The sequence below is a fragment of the Mus caroli genome, chromosome 12 (genome assembly GCF_900094665.2).
Source record: "Mus caroli chromosome 12, CAROLI_EIJ_v1.1, whole genome shotgun sequence".
Taxonomy (NCBI): domain Eukaryota; kingdom Metazoa; phylum Chordata; class Mammalia; order Rodentia; family Muridae; genus Mus; species Mus caroli.
The window spans coordinates 60,687,690-60,700,275 of NC_034581.1; positions in this window are offsets into that span (position 1 = coordinate 60,687,690).

Here is a 12,586-nt window from a genome sequence, read left to right on the forward strand (position 1 = left end):
GAAAGGGAAATGAGGAGAGCTCTGGCAGTTTACTGTGGTGAGAGAGTTTGCCTAACTCAGTCTCCTAGCTCAGTGGGTGGCTTGGGTTGGCTGGTAGCCATGGCTGGAGCACATTAAAGCCTCCCAGTGGGAGGGGCTCCTTAGAGTGAAGCCCTCTCTATTGCTCTAAACAGTGGGTCTTGATGTGCAGAGATGATTTTAGAGCTTTATTGTAGAAAGGCAGAGAGAGAGAGAAGAGTAGGGAAGTAGAATCCAGCCATGGCCATGTGGAGAGAGGGGGAAGGGAGGGGAGAGAGGAGGGGAGAAGTGAGAGAAAATAAAGAGAGCAAGAGCTTAAGACAAAGATGAGGGGTTGAACAGCCCCTTTTATAGTGGGCTGGGCTACCCAACTGTTGCCAGGTAACTGTGGGGAGGAGCATACCTGGCTATTGCCAGGTTAACTGTGGGGGTGGAGTCTAGCCAGAATACCAGGAGTTTGGGACATTGTCTATGCAACTGATAATCACAGGATTATGGAGTTTAGGACTCTTGCTGTCAGGTGCCTGTTTCTGGGAAGTGGCTCACTGTTCCGTCACTTTTAGAATTTTCTACTGGGTCTCTGGAGTAATCCTCGCTTGTCCAGAACACAGACTGTCTTTCGCAATACCACAAGTTCTCTTTTAGGGTTTTATTCATTCCCTCTACCTGCTCTGAGCAGGTATACACAACGGAGCTTCCAATTAGTTCCCAATGTCTCTCCATTTGTGGTAAGAGCTGTGTAGTTTAATCCCTCCAGGAGATATAATGTATTTGAAAAGAAATACAAATGCATACAAAGTAGAGTGTTCATATTAAGTACATATACATAGTAAGTACATATTTCTTCATAAAGATATTCTTTTTAAAATTTACTACCCTACTGTATGTGACCTTTGTTGAAAATCACCTTGAAATGTAGAAACAAAAGCAAAAAGGAAACAAAAAATTCCCAAACAAACAAAACAAATAAACAGTAAACCCACTAAATATTACTAATACCTTTTTAAAGAGAACCAATAAGATTTCTTAAGAGAAGGCAAGGGGAAATGAAGGAATTGTGGGAAATGAAAGAGTAGAATAAGAAAAAAACTGAACCACCAACCAAAGAACATACATGGACCAGACCTAAGCCTCCCTGCACATATGTAGTAGATGTGCAGCTTGATCTATATAGGGGTCCCAAACAACTGGAGTGGGAACTCCAAAAGTAGTCCATGGGATATGATCTGCTAGCTGGGCTGCCTTGTCTGGCCTCAGTGGGAGAGGGAATGTGCTTAGCTCTGCAGAGACTTGATGTGTCACGGTAGAGGGATACCCAGGGGGATCCCGCATGCTCAGAGGAGGAGAGAAGGGGGAACAGAGGAAGGGGTGACAGGGGAGCAGTGATCAGGATGTAAAGTGAATAAGTAAAAAATAAATAAGTAAATAAATAAATAAATAACCCAAAAAAGAAAAGAATGCTAAACTGCAATTAAATATTTAATGTCACTAAAACTTGATGACAGACCACTTATGAGTAAAACATAGCACTTTAACTCTGTAGCTCCTGTGGTGTGTCCAACCAATGAATGTCTCAATTGTTAAGAGAGAAGAGTACTTGCCAAAATGCCCATATCCTGTATTAATGAAGAAAAACAGCTGACTTGCTCTCAGCTGAAGGGAGAGGAATTATCATCGAGCCCAGTGAATGAACTGGTCTTGCTTTCCGTTTCCACACTTGTCAGCAGCTAATGAAAATGGAATGCCTGCTGAAGGCACTGACAACATGCTGGATTTTGATCTGCACCTTGTGTCAAACTCATGTTTAATAACTTTGTCTATTGAAATGACAAGTTAAATCCATGTGTTTTCTGCAGTGAATATTATTGAAGATCGAATCTGATCTCCTTGTCTCCTGTGCCTAAACAACTGCTGACAATATGACACCAAAATAGCTGATGGTCAGCCATCTTTAAAACAAACCAAAAAATTTTTCCATATTGCTATAGACATTGTTATATTACTTTGTTTTGATTTTTGTTGATAATTTTATGTATAATTTTAAACTGAAATTACAAATAAATACATTGTGCTTTTCAAAAGTAAATAAAGAGATCTGAAGTGTCCTTCTGTTTAAAGACTTTGTGATGTTATTTCCTTTTGTTGGTTTAGGCAGAGGGTTAGAAGGTATCGCCCCCACCCCGAACAAACACACAGAAATGAATTCAAATGAATTATTGATTCTAGATAGCCCTGTATAAAAGACACAAAATGCTAGTACTTTCTTTACAAACTGTAAGTCTTGATTGGGCAGGTTTGCGAGCTATTCTAACTCGAGTCCTAGCCATTTCTCTCTTGTTATTTTCTGTTTGAATCTCTCCCAAGTTATTCCCGGTCCATCCATCTGTCTTCACATTCCACTTCTCCTGGCCACGTGTTAATGGTCCATCCCCTCTCATTGTGGTCTCCTCTCTTCATGTCCTTTCTCCTTCTTCCCATGGTCTCTACTGAGACCCCTAACTTGATCCTCAAGTCCCACCTTTCTCTCTCCACTGCCCAATCATAGACTCTAGCCTTTTATTAACCAATTAACTTTAAATTGGGGAGAGGGTTTACATACTTGTCGGGAAAACCAGATCTTGAGGGACAGTATTTAGCATTTGAATACATAGCAGCACCAGACCAACCCCTAACACACACAAACACACACACACACACACGATTATATTTTATATTCACCTGTTTTTATCCACAACAGGAATAATGAAAGGATTTGCAGCCATATATCATATAATATCACTAAAATAAAATTTAAAGTTTAATATAAAATGATAGTAAACTATTTTAAATTTTTTATCACCAACACCACCACCATCATCATCATCATCATTGTTTTTGTGTTCATTGTGAATGGGAAGGGCAAATAAACCCTGTAATGTCTATTGAAGTTGGAGGAAAACTTTGTAGAATTGGTTATTTGCTTCAACATTTACATAGATTCTAAGGATCAAACGCTGACTGTCAGTCTTGCATGGCAAGTGCTATACTCATGGAACCATTTTGCTGGCCCAGTAATAAAATCTCTTACCACTCAGTTAAGCAGAAAAAGGCAACACACTTCACATCTTATTTTTTAACATGAAATATTTTATAGTGTTTAATATTACATGAATTGCATCATCTCCTTTCTGGTAATTGCAGATAACTATTACAGATTTCTTTCATTAAATATAATTTTCTTAGGCTTATTTTCATTGATTTAATCCTTTATATATTCACGTGAAATTGAGATGTTTTATATAATTATGGCTTTAAAATATTCACACAAACTAATGAGATTATTTCTTCTGGCCACCCATGTTCTTCCATAACCTTCAAAGTAGATGGAGTAACCCAGGAGTATACTTCAATAAAATTGCTAAATTTCCTATTTAAATACCCCTTTGAAAAGGCCACTTCCTATTCTAGATTTCTTATGCCTTCCAATTTACTGATCAAAAATACAACCTCATTTCTGTACATGGCATATAATGGTCCTTAAGAAAGAGTTGTTGAATACATGTCCTTAATTCATGAATTAACAATTGAAGTGCTAGTTTACAAACATTGGTTTTAAAATTTCAATAATAAAAACCTATGAGGTAAGAATAATTTTCTTCTGTAAAACCTCTTAAATAGTAAGAAAATATGTTCACTTGTCTGCAAAGATATACAGGCAAAACATCTCTGAGAAGAGAATTTCAAACTCAATGTATAATCTGGTTCTAGAACTTGCTATTTGTTTGTTAATTAGATTTAGATTAATATAGGAAAGCTTTCAAAGCAATAGCCTGTATTTTAGTACTAATTATTTCCTATTAAACTTAAGTCCACTAAAATAGTGTTTGGGATTTTATATTTTCAGATGTCCAGGATACTTGCAGTTCAAAACTTGCTGTTCCCAGGATAACTGAGAGTTTCTTTTCTTTTTGCAAGTAGTTTTTTTGTGAACCTTCTGACAATCTGTGTATATATATATATATATGTATATATATATATATATATGTTACATGTTATTATGTATAATATGTATAATTAAAATATACATATATACACACACATATGTATGTGTGTGTTACAGAGATATAAATAACGTAAAAAAGAATATATGGTACAGTTTATTCTCTTACAAGTACACGTGTACTTTCTACTGGCATTCTTCCTTGACATAGACCCTACTTGTGTCCATCCCATTGTTTAGCATGCCTGCTGAGTTTATCTTCTGACGCTGCTTTCCCTTTTCCTTCATCCCCAAAACATTGACTTTAGTTTAGTTTTCTTCCTAACTCCATTGATATTTCTTTCATTAATTCCATGTTACTAAGTATAGATGACCAATAGACTCCTTAATCTTTCATTAATCTTTCATTGTGCTTTAGGTCATCTTTTTGTGAGTTCTAATTTTCTGCCATTTTCAACTGGTCAACTGAGGTTCAAGCAATTCATGGAAATTTATGAGTTTTTCATTGCTTGTCATGCTAAGAATTATTTAAGCACAGACACCGTGAAAGCCTGGCAGCTGGTCTGGTTCCTGTCATGGCTTTGAAATGACTAATGGACAAATAGTGCACTCAGTATATACATGATGGGAAAACTGATGATTCATGTGCTGGATGGAATAGAGCAAGGTAGCCAGGATTTAATCATACTTCTCCAAAAGCCCTTTTGGATATCTTTGAAGAAAATCTGGAATAACTTAATAGTAAACCATAATGAGAAATCCCTTCATTCTAACCTGTGTCACAACATATATCATCACAAGAAGGATAGGGCAGTGCAGTCAGATATCACAGGTAAGAGAGAATTGTCAGAATTTAAAGAAATTGTTTATATATATATATATATATATATATATATATATATATATATATGCCATGGTTTCATAGTGCCATTATTTTTTGTTGTTCTATTACACTATGTACCTTGTGTAATTCTCACTAAAGTATAAAACTGTTATAAAATATGAACGTCATTACAATTGTTACAATTTGTCTGTGTATAATTTATATATTGTATCATAGGAATTTACATATAAGACTAAACAGAAATATGTACAAATAAGTACTAGACCAGTTCAGGCATCTACAGGAAGCCTTGGAACAAAAACTTTGTGAGTATAGGGGGATTTCACTGTAGTACTTTATCTCTTAAAACCACTTTCCAAAGTGGTGAAATCAGCTTGCTTGGAGGAACAGTTTCCTCACATTTTGCTTGACTCTTTGGCCTCATCTTACTTCTTTCTATTGTATCACTTAATCCTATCTATAAAGCGCCAGAAACTTTTGGACATCTATCCCAGGATTGGTATCTCCTCTTACTGAGCATCACTTTTAAGTTATCTCACATACTCCTGGTGATCACACATCACAGATATGTGAATATATAGTTATTTCTATCTAATTGTTGTTTATATTTCATCCACCTCTTAGATATTTATGTTTGAGAATGTGTTTATGATTCAATCTCATGCAAAATTCCATTAGAGTCCTTTCTTCATTCACTGATCTTCTTTGTTTATCTCTGTCCGAGAATAGCTATACAATTTACTAGGCTCACAAATATAAGTACTGTCTTGTACTTATCTCCACCTTGATCCCATCAATAACCACCTAAACCTATAGATTCCACTGCCAATATTTTCAATGCTATTTTCCCCAGACCACCCACTAATATTTTGGGGTTGGTACAATTTTTAAACTTGTTTCTTTTCTTTAACTTTGCTTCATCTTGTGTAGTCTCTACACTTCAGTAATCTTTCTAAAATACAAATTTAGTCTTAGCAATTCTGTGCTCATATTTTTTTCAGTGATTCTTATTACACAGGAGGTGGATTCCACATTTCTTAGAAGTCATTGTATTTTCCTCTTTGAATAAATTGTTCAACTTATTTTTATACTTTTTGTCTTATTCTTAATGTCAGTTACATCAAACAATGCAAATTTTCTACACTTGTTTATTTTTTTTTGTTTGATTCATAGGGTGATTTCATAGCCTAGTGCTTCCTACACATAGTAGACACCCAATCTGTGTGTCATTCAACAAACAGAAACATGCTATATGTAAATTTATAAAATTTTCCTTAGGAAATTGAAGCCTAAGAACAATATAGCTATAATAGCCTATTATATCATTAAAGAAAATAAAGAGTAAGAAATGGTTGAATTTTAAGCAAAATCTAGAATTTTAAACTATATTATGTCAATTGAATGAATCCATGTCATTTATCTTTCACATGAAATCTCCTTAAGTTTATCAAATGGTGAGAACTATATGTACTTTGTGAGATTTGTTTTAATAAAAATATTTACTCTGGAAATTTGACAAATTACTTATTATCTTTGTGTCACATTTAAATTTCGCATAGTATAAAAGCTAACTATAGAAAATGTCCATGGTGAAGGTCTGATAATAAGCCACAGACCCAAGAATTTTTAAGAGTCATTTGTTTGCAAAGTTGAGATCAATTGGAAAACAATATGCATTTTATATCATGCCTATAATTAGAGCAATTTCATGTTCAAGTAGGGCCCCATAACCCCACACCATTGCTCTTTCTGGAGAATGATCTACAGTTGGTCATCTTCAGATTATAAAAAAGTTTACTGAATAGCAAATAAAAGTAAGTAAGTAAATAAATAAATAAATACCTAGACAAAACAAACCTTAGCAGACAGCAGATAGATAGGAAAATATCATCAAAGGCGATGCCTACAACATCCAGTAGAAAGTGACTGGGATGTTCTGTTTGAGTTCTCAAGAAATAGATTATCTCAAAGCAGAATGCTCCTGCCATAGTGGGGCTTCTGACTTCTTTTCCTGACAGATATTTTTATATTATGGGATAAAAAATTATAGCCACCATTCGAAGTGGTTATATTCTACCTGTTTTCCAGATTCTAATGTTTTTATTACCCTTAGCTGTTTGCTCTTCTCCTTTCTCAGTGCTACAGGGTCAGCTTGCCCCACTACAAGGAGTCTTGGGAATCGCTTGACATTTGAGTCTAAAAGTAAGAAAGCTATCTTTTACTCAATGTCAGCTATCAACAAGGGTATAGGACATGTAATGATTTACCAATATAATTTATATTATAATCATAATCACTTAAATTGGGTCCTAAGTTCTGCAGATAAGTAGAATTGGGTATTTATAGACTAGCATGGCTCTATGTTGAGAGGCTCTACCAGTTGCAGACTGAGACAGATGCAACCAACCATTAGACCGAGGTTGGGGACCACTATGGAAGAGTTAGAGGAAGGACTGAAGGAACTGAAGAAGAGGGTAACCCCATAGGAAGACCAACAATATCAACTAATCTGAACCACTGTGAACTCCCAGAGAATAAGCCACCAACCAAAGAGCATATGTAGACTGGTCCAAGGCCCTCGGAACTTATATATGGTCTCAGTTGGAGAGGATGTGCCTAATCCTGTAGAGATTTGAGGTCCCAGAGAAGGACTATGTAGGGGTGTTGGGGGGGGGACACCCTCTAAGAGGCAAAGGGGAGAGAAAATGGGATGGAGAACTGTGAGAGGGGAACTGGGTGGGGTAACATCTGGAATGTAAATAAATAATTAATTTAAAAACTTTTAAACTGACAACATGCCTTTAAGAATATACAAATATATAACAGATTAGAACTCCTTTAGAATTTGTCAAACGACAGAAAGAAACCACAGAGGTAGCATGCCAAAGAAAGAATGTTCAACATCCTTAATCATTAGGGAAATGGAAATCAAAACAACCCTGAGATTCCACCTCATACCAGTCAGAATGGCTAAGATCAAAAACTCAGATGACAGCAGATGCTGGCAAGGATGTGGAGAAAGTGGAACACTCCTCCATTGTTGGTGGAACTGCAAGCTTGTATAACCACTCTGGGAATCAGTTTAGAGGTTCCTCAGAAAATTGGACATAGTTCTACCAGAAGACACGGCAACACCACTTCTGGGTATATACACAGAAGATGGTCCAACTGGTAATAAGGACACATGCTCCACTATGTTCATAGCAGCCTTATTTATAATAGCCAGAAACTGGAAAGAACCCAGATGTCCCTCAACAGAGGAATGGATACAGAAAATGTGATACATTTCCACAATGGAGTACTACTCAGCTATTAAAAACAATGAACTTATGAAATTCTTAGACAAATGGATGGATCTGGAGGGCATCATCCTGAGTGAGGTAACCCAGTCACAGAAGACACACATGATAGGCACTCACTTATAAGTGGATATTAGCCCAGAAGCTCAGAATCCTTCTTAGAAGGGGAAACAAAATACCCATAGAAGGAGTTACAGAGACAAAGTTTGGATCTGAGACTGAAGGAACAACCATCCAGAGACAGCCCCACTTGGGGATCCACCCCATAAACAACCACCAAACTCAGACACTATGGCAGATGCCAACAAGATCCTGCTGATAGGAGCCTGATATAACTGTCTCCTGAGGGGCTCTGCCAGTGCCTGACAAATACAGAAGTAGATGCTCACAATCATCTATTGGATGTAGCACAAGGTCCCCAATGAAGGTGATAGAGAAAGTACCCAAAGAGCTGAAGGTGTCTGAAGCCCCATAGGAGGAACATCAATATGAACTAACCAGTACCCGCAGAACTCCTCAGAACTAAACCACCAATCAAAGGAAACACATGGTGGAACTTGTGGCTCTAACTGTATATGAAGCAGAGGATGGCCTAGTTGGTTATCAATGGGAGGAGAGGCCTTAGGTCCTGTGAAGGTTCTATGCCCCAGTATAGGGGAATGCCAGGGCTAGGAGTCAGGAGTGGGTGAGTTGGTGAGCAGGGTGAGGGGAGAGAGGATAGGGGAATTTTGGAGGGGAAACTAGGAAAGGGGACAACATTTGAAATGTAAATAAAGAAAATATCTAATAAAAATATTTTAAAAAATTAAAAAAATGAAGTCTAGGGTCTATCTAAAGATATTTATCATAGCTACAATACATGATTAGTATGCATTGATAGACCCTTTCCAATATCTTAACCCCCCTAACATATGTGTATAAAATTATCTGTAGTGTCACTGTTCAAGTTGTCTAAATTAAATATCGCTGTTTTGGGGTGTGTGTGTGTGCGTATGATTTTTAAGATTTTTCATTTTATTTGTATTATATTATTTACAACCATGAGCATATTTAATCTACACAACCAAGTAATGATATGAATGTGCTTTTTTCTGGTTTATATTTCTTTCTTTTACTCTATTAAAGGAATTTTAGAGTCAGAGACTATAGTCCAGGTTGACCTCAAACTTATAATAATCCTCCTGCCTCAGCCTACTAAACACTGGGATTATAAGTAGGCATGTATCATCATGCCCAGGTAACATTCTATAATTCTTATCTGGTATAAATTTCTTACCTTTATTGGAAACAATTTGATAGTATAAATTGTTTCAATATTTTAACTCGGATTTAATAATATCTTTTTAAAGGTATTAGAGTATTAAATATTTAAAGAATTTATAAATATTTCATGGATCTATACTCTAGAAAATGCAGTTATGAATACATGGCACTTATTGCTTACACTCTACTTTAACTTTTGCCCCAAATTAACTTTTTTCACCTATGGAAATCTTCCCTCGGTGTTTCCAAACTAGGAAAATAGATGAGAAAAATTTACCCAAGCTTCTAATTTTCTAGGTCAACAAATAAATAAAGCTTGTATTTAAGTTTAATGTTTACATACAAAAATAGATCTTTAAGAAATAGAGGAGTTAAACACTGACACCATTGCATACGGCTGCAAGATTTTGCTGAAAGGACCCTGATATAGTTGTCTCTTTTGAGGCTATGCCAGTGCCCGTCAAACATAGAAGTGGATGCTCACAGTCAGCTATTGGATGGAACACAGGACCCCCAATGGAGGAGCTAGAGAAAGTACCCAAGGAGGTAAAGGGATCTGCAACCCTATAGGTGGAATAACAATATGAACTAACCAGTACCCCCAGAGCTTGTATCTCTAGCTGCATATGTATCAGAAGATGGCCTAGTTGGCCATCATTAGAAAGAGAGTCCCCTTGGTCTTGCAAACTTTATATGCCTCAGTACGGGGAAATGCCAGGACCAAGAAGTGGGAGTGGGTGTAGGGTCTGGGGGACTTTTGGGATAGCATTTGAAATGTATATGAAGAAAATACCTAATCAAAAAAATAAATTAAAAAAAAAGAAATATAGGAGTTGCTTTTCCAAAGTTCTCAGTTTTGTTATAATCAGTTCTTCACCTATCTCTCTGTACAAGAATGAGCTATCACACCATATGTAGACAGAAGTGAGAAAGCAATAAGTCATTCCTATCTCATTTTCACTATGGATTTTCAGATTCATCACTGAACTTATTTTGGTCTGTGAAGTGTTGGTGGACGTGCCAAGAACATTATTTTCATGTATAGATTCATCCCGTGGATGGCCCTCTCAGACTTCTGTCATTTGTCCTGAGCATATGGTGCCAGAAGTAGGAGGTGGAGTTCAAAAAAAAAATAAGAAGATGTATAACATCAAATGCAAGTTGTGACCTTAGAATATCTCAGCTAGATTTATCAAGACCACAGGTAATGCCTCATTCTATAAACAAAAAATAAATATTACCTTAAAATCACTAGAAGTTACAGCTGTGCTTCTTACACAGATGTACTGTTGAGACAAACATGTCTGATACCCTTCACATTTTCTGCTGTATCCTTTTTTAATATACAATCTTCCACTCCTCTTTTACACTCCTTAGGTCATTTATAGAAAACATCATTTTCTATACAATAATATAATTATATCTAAAAACAATTATTGTGTTTCAAATAACTTAGTAGTGATAGTTTGTCTATAAATTAATTTCAAATCAGTCCTTTGATGACTTATGCATTGCAAAAGACTTGATAAGCAGTATCCTTTATTTCATTTTTTTATTGAATATTTTCTTTATTTACATTTTAAATGTTATTCCCTTTCCAATTTCTCCCAGGAAACCCCTATCCCATCCCTCCATCCACCCACTCCTGCCTCCATGCCCTTACATTCCCCTACACTGGGACCAAAGGCCTCACCTCTCATTGATGCCCAACAAGGCCATCCTCTGCTACAAATGCAGCTGGAGCCATGGGTTGCTCCATTTGCACTCTTTGGTTGGTGGTTTAGTCCCTGGGAGCTCTGGAGGGTCTGGTTGGTTGATATTGTTGATCTTCCTATGAGGTTGCAACCCCCTTTCATCTCCTTCAGTCCTTTCTCTAATTCTTCCAATTGGGTCCCCTTGCTCAGTCCAATGGTTGGCTGTGAGCATCTGCCTCTGTGTTTGTCAGACTCTGGCAGAGCCTCTCAGGAGAGAGCTATATCAGGCTTCTTGTTAGCAAGCACTTGTTGGCATCCACAATAGTGTCCAGGTTTGGTAACTGTATATGGAATGGATACCCAGGTGGGGCAGTCTCTGCATGGCCTTTCCTTCATTCTTTATTCCACACTTTGTCTCTGTATTTACTCCCATATTTTGTTCCTCCTTCTAAGAAGGTTTGAAGCAGCCACACTTTGGTCTACCTTCTTCTTGAGATGCATTTGGCCTGTGAATTGTATTTTGGTTATTCTGAACTTTTGGGCTAATATCCACTTATCAGTGAGTGCATGTATTCTTAATGAAAATTTTATTAATAAAAATCCATTTCAAAATTTTCATTTGTAACTGATGCTTGTAGGAATCAAAAAAATTTTAAGTATTTTTAGTTTGAATGAGTTTTGAATTTAATATTTGAAGTTAACTGCTTTTAATATCTTTTATATAAAATTTGACAGTAATTAACATAACATTATGGTTGCACTAGTTACATTCAGCCATGAGAAAAAGAAAAAATATTATGGAACAAAACAAACTAACATGCTAGTAAATGAGAGAGGAGTGTGGTTTGAATATGCAAGCTGCCTTCTGCCTCTGCAGATTCTCAATAGTTCCACCAGTGCATGTTTGATGTGGGGCAGGAGGGGACATCTTGTCAGCTTTGGAAGTTCAAGCCTATAGCTAATTTTCCTACATAAAACACAGTGAAATAAGCACACTATAGACAATTTACAAGCAAACAGTCCTGTAAAGGGGCTCTCAGAAGTCTGGAGCAAAAAAGCTTTATATGAATTCACAGTACTGTGGTAAATAATGGAATGCTTGCATTTGCCACAGTGCCTTTCTCTGGTGATCTCTTGAAGCAGTATATAAAACTTCATAAATATCTTAGTGTTCATAGGTAGTGGAGGCTGTATTCTAGTCCATTAGTGTGTCACATTAATTATTGTGCAGTGATTTGCACATCAAGAATCAGGACAAGTAGACACTGCTGAGTGATAAATTAAAACACTACAAGTGGCACCGTGCAGCAGGATAATCAACTCAGCAATCTGTAGGAACATCCTCTCTGGGCATATTGCTTCTGCTGGTCTCCATGTTTTCTTTCCTCCGTTGTTTTTTTTTTTTTTTTTTTTTTTTTTTTTTTTTTTTTTGATGTCTACTGTAGCCTGCTGTGGGTGGTTACAGGATTTTTCAGGGCCTGACAACAGG